Raw genomic sequence first — 6,000 nt, 5'->3', positions numbered from 1 at the left:
GAGATGCCGTAAATTTTTCAAATGCCCAAATCCACAAAGAAACCCAGAAACATTTATGCAATGACACAATATCAATGTCTGCAAATTGTAAGAATGATTCGATGACACATCATGTGATAAATTAAATCTACAATTTGAGAAACCGAGAAGTATATTTTGGTATGCCAATCCCGTGGACTTCAATATCTTGGCTTGTAGTCTTCACCCCAACATTACTTATTCAAATGAGAAAAAAATTTATGACATATATTTTTGGTAATTAAGAATATTATCATTTTATAAAGTGATATTGTAATACCTGATAAAAAATTTATAAGGAAGTGTGTGACTAGCATACCAAAATACCGGCATAGTTTCATAAAAGCATTAGAATGCCAGCACCAGTTACGATATAGATATGTAATGATATAACAGTGCCGGTAAAAATGACGGCTTTGATTTATATAAAACTTTCAATGTCGGTGCATAACCAATTGTGGGAAGAAAACTTAGAAAAAATAAGTTTTTCATAGAAATCTAAACATGTTCAATATAAATCAAACAACCGAAATGTTCTTAAACCATCTACCAAAAACCAAAAGTAAACCAATCAAGTAAAGAATGTATCATGAGTTGCAAACAAAAACATGTTCCAAATAGTTAAAAACCTAACAACTAATTCCAAATGAAGAACCACAAATACTATCACTTAGTCTTTTGCTTTTTGGCTAACACCTTCCTTGTTTTCCCGAACAAAGATTTTGCATTTGGGTCTTCCCTTTTATCAAGTTTTTCCTCGACTTCCTTCATTTCTTCGGGGGATAACACCTCACCTTTCTCGTTCTTGGCAAGCCGACGTCGCTAGTTTCATACATCCAACCCATAATTAGTATATATTTATATAATAATATAAGAAATACTTACTAGCAATATGACGGTCTCTGAAGTCCGGCAAATGTATGTGGTGCCTCTGTTGGAGTTTGAACGGGAGCATTTTTCTTGCGTGGAATTACTTCGTCATCCGGGCTCACAACAAAAGGATGCGAGACTTCCATGTAATAATGCATGTAGTCGGGATGGGATTCATCACCGTTTCTCGCAATCTCCCTTTTACTAATATCTATCAAACGACGTGGTTCCCTATCCCTCCAATGTGTTGGTTCTGGATTTGGCGTATGCACTACCCTCCACTTTAAGGATGTTGAAAGGCTCGAATCAAAGTCAAGTTTGTACCTTTCAGTGTCATATGTATGCAACCAAGTTCCTTTCTTAAATCCAAGTTGCCGCATCACACGTTGGGGATCCGACATAATGTATCCCTTTGGGTGGAACAACGTTCCATTATAAAATGCAACATTATAATACCTCAGATAGTGGAGGTTATCTCTAGCCTCCTTGTAAGGGTCGAACACAACATCTTTGGTAGTCATCGCGTCCAGTGCCAATCTCATATCTGTCAGTCGACCGTTGTAGCCGGGCTTCGGAATATTATTGAACTCATATCTCCGAGCTCTAGGAGCTTCAGGATCGAAAATTTCTTTTATCGTCAATGATTTGTAGTTCTTGAACAATGTTGGGAAGTGTTCATAAGACCACACATATGCCAATAGGGAATGGTACAAATTAGAAGGACTAATTTTGTTTCTAATAATAATAATAAGGGTACATGTGAACAATATATAAGAGAATAAGTTGAAAAACAAAAATACCTGAAGAAGAGTGAGATTGCAAGAAGTTGATCGTCTGATTTATTTCGTGGATGCATGGTAATGGATTCAGGTAGGTTAATCGACGAAGAAATTTTTGAATCTACGATTAATCTTCGATGAAGAACGATGAGCAATTTTTTTTTCAAAAACCTAACCCTAAGAGTGCCGGAAATGATGGTGTATAATGGGGGGATATGAATTTGGTTTTTAATTTAAAGTTTTTATTTTTTTATTTTGTGGGAAGGGTATAATAGTATTTTCATAATGTTTTTTAATTAACCAAAGGGTATTTTAGTATTTCCACCCCCAAAAATCACCCCTTAGTAGACACTATTGGATGGGGATAGTAATTCATATCCCTCAATTGCGCGTTCGTTTAAAAGCACAAAATCAAAACACAATTGAGATTATAGTCAAAGCACAAAATCAAAACACAATAGAAACTTTAATAGAGTCTTGAGTACCGTAAAAGGTGAATAATAATTTGTACCTGAACCATCAATAAGTCCTGGCAGAAAATCACTTGACTTTTCTTAACCCTGAATCATAATTATTGAAAATGATATCAACCACCACCGCTGCAACAACACCACCACCCACCATCAGTCCACAACTAAAACACCAACCTTCGCCATTATTGACCCTACGAGTTCAATCATAAAGTTTTTGAAATCCTAAAATTACATTTCAGAAATTTCAAATCTGAAATCGACCAATTGAAACTCTCGATTTAGTTAAAAGGATAGTGATTGACTTACCTTTTCAAACCCATAAAGATTTCCCGACATCATCTCATTGAAATTAACTGAAGCTAGATAATAGGAACAGGATGATTTTGGGTCGTAGATTAGAATTAGAGAATTATGTTGGTTTTTCTTTTTTTTGGTTTGGTTGATGGAACGGTTATTAATGATGATTAATTTTGGGTTGTCGACGATGATGATTAATTTTGGGTTGTTATTGATTAGAATTAAAGAGTTTTCTTTTAGTTATTATTTAGGTTTAATTGATGAAAGGGTTACTTGGACATTTACTATAATTTTAGGACATCCCCTAACCAACAGAATAGACATCAAGATCATGGATGAAGCCCTTCTATTAAGAATCATCCAAGGCCATTTTCGGCATAGGGCTAAAGGATGAAGGCTCTTTTAGGGCATACCAAATAATTTCAGGCATACCAAGTGAAGACAAAAAGGGATGTCAAATAACAAAATCAGAAAACCCCTTAACCAAATTTTTTTATAATGACAAATCTGCCCTTTATGCATTAGGGTTCGGCTAATTGTAAGCGGCGAACCTTTTGGTATGTTTTTAGGCATACCCAATAATTTCAGGGCATACCAAACACTAGTCCTAACTAGGGTGACCTGATAAGGGGTACCTTATGGGAGTTCAATTACCTAGATGCCCTTAATACAAAAATATAAAATCAGTTTTCTAAAAAATCAAAATCAGTTTCCCTTAATATCTCTTCTTCTTCCTCCTCTACCCGAACTCTTCTTCTTACGTTGTTGGGTTCGGCTAAAAATTGAGTTGCGTGTTTAGCCGAACTGTTCTTCACAAAAGCTTCCTGTAAGTGTATATGAACAGTTTGGCGTGAAATTTCATGAAATTTCAAGCCGAACCTAGTCACGGATAAAGATTCATAGGGGTTCGGCGTATTCGATAATCATAATAGTCACGGATAAAGATTCATAGGGGTTCGGCGTATTCGATAATCATAATATGTGCCGAACCTCACATAATTTTTCTTCCAGATCACACAGGACTAGGTTCGGCTCGAAATTTCATGAAATTTCACGCCAAACTGTTCATATACACTTACAGGAAGCTTTTGTGAAGAACAGTTCGGCTAAACACGCAACTCAATTTTTAGCCGAACCCAACAACGTAAGAAGAAGAGTTCGGGTAGAGGAGGAAGAAGAAGAGATATTAAGGGAAACTGATTTTGATTTTTTAGAAAACTGATTTTATATTTTTGTATTAAGGGCATCTAGGTAATTGAACTCCCATAAGGTACCCCTTATCAGGTCACCCTAGTTAGGACTAGTGTTTGGTATGCCCTGAAATTATTGGGTATGCCTAAAAACATGCTTCTAAAGGATCGACTTCCCTTGGCCCAAGAATAAGAGGGGGCCCAAAAATAATTCACCACGTATATGTGACATGTCTACGATGGTGTTTAAATCTTAGCCTAGTAGTAAACAGAAGCGAAGAACAACTAAGAAACGTTTCTACCAGAAAATAATTACAAATTTGAGGCTTGTTTCTTTTAGCTAAATCATTGAGTGTTCCCTCTTTTCTAACAATAAATTAGAAATCCATAAAAAAACTAATAAAAAAGTAAAGACCATATGCTATGTATATAATTCTCTTAGATCAGATTGTCAACCGTTTTATTAATTTTTTCTTTCGTATATTTATTGGTTGATTAGAGTCCAGAATCATCAGTTTGATTGAATTCATTTGTTTGATCAAGTTTTTTGATTTACAAGTTTTTGTTGCTAAGAATTGTGATCATCTTTTTTTGTTTTTGTAAGATTTTATTTTCAATATCTTGGCATGTAGTCTTCACTGTGAATTAATGACTACATCATTTCGGTACAAGTAGGCAATCCCGTGGACTTCAATATCTTGGCTTGTAGTCTTCACCCCAACATTACTTATTCAAATGAAAAAAAAATTTATGACATATATTTTTGGTAATTAAGAATATTATCATCTTATAAAGTAATATTGTAATACCCGATAAAATTTTTATAAGGAAATGTGTGACTAGCATACCAAAATACCGTCATAGTTTCATAAAAGCATTAGAATGCCGGCACCAGTTACGACATAGATATGTAATGATATAACAGTGCCGATAAAAATGACGGCTTTGATTTATATAAAACTTTCAATGTCGGTGCATAACCAACTATGGGAAGAAAACTTAGAAAAAATCAGTTTTTCATAGAAATCTAAACGTGTTCAATATAAATCAAACAACTGAAATGTTCTTAAACCAGCTACCAAAAACCAAAAGTAAACCAAACAAGTAAAGAATGTATCATGAGTTGCAAACAAAAACATGTTCCACATAGTTCAAAACCTAACAACCAATTCCAAATGAAGAACCACAAATACTATCACTTAGTCTTTTGCTTTTTGGCTAACACCTTCCTTGTTTTCCCGAACAAAGCTTTTGCACTTGGGTCTTCCATTTTATCAAATTTTTCCTCGACTTCATTAATTTCTTCGGAGGATAACACCTCACCTTTCTCGTTCTTGGCAAGCCGACGTCGCTAGTCTCATACATCCAACCCATAATTAGTATATATTTATATAATAATATAAGAAATACTTACTAGCAATATGACAGCCTCTGAAGTCAGGCAAATGTATGTGGTGCCTCTGTAGGAGTTTGAACGGGAGCATTTTTCTAGGGTGGAATTACTTCGTCATTCGGGCTCACAACAAAAGGATTCGAGACTTCCTTGTAATAATGCATGTAGTCGGGATGGGTTTCATCACCGTTTCTCGCAATCTCCCATTTACTAATATCTACCAAATGATGTGGTTCCCTATCCCTCCAATGTGTTGGTTCTGGATTTGGCGTATGCACTACCCTCCACTTTAAGGATGTTGAAAGGCTCGAATCAAAGTCAAGTTTGTACCTTTCAGTATCATATGTATGCAACCAAGTTCCATTCTTAAATCCAAGTTGCCGCATCAAACTTCTGGGATCCGACATAATGTATCCCTTTGGGTGGAACAACGTTCCATTATAAAATGCAACGTTATAATACCTCAGATAGTGGAGGTTATCTCTAGCATCCTTGTAAGGGTCGAACACAACATCTTTGGTAGTCATCGCGTTCAGTGCCAATCTCATATCTGTCAGTCGACCGTTGTAGCCGGGCTTCGAAATATTATTGAACTCATATCTCCGAGCTCTAGGAGCTTCAGGATCGAAAATTTCTTTTATTGTCAATGATTTGTAGTTCTTGAACAATGTTGGGAAGTGTTCACAAGCCCACACATATGCCAATAGGGAATGGTAAAAATTAGAAGGACTAATTTTGTTTCTAATAATAATGATAAGGGTACATGTGAACAATATATAAGAGAATAAGTTGAAAAACAAAAATACCTGAAGAAGAGTGAAATTGCCGACAAATTGGTTTGTAACAGCCTGAGAGGCCTTTCTCATTTCCGTCATCAAATGTGTCATAACCACGGTGCCCCAAGAATAACCAGCAACATCTTCCAATGGATCCAAGTATTATAGGTGGTTAGCACTCACCCTGTTCCCACTAGCGTCAGA

The sequence above is a fragment of the Papaver somniferum genome, unplaced genomic scaffold (assembly GCF_003573695.1).
Source record: "Papaver somniferum cultivar HN1 unplaced genomic scaffold, ASM357369v1 unplaced-scaffold_158, whole genome shotgun sequence".
Taxonomy (NCBI): domain Eukaryota; kingdom Viridiplantae; phylum Streptophyta; class Magnoliopsida; order Ranunculales; family Papaveraceae; genus Papaver; species Papaver somniferum.
This window is presented reverse-complemented; position numbering follows the sequence as displayed.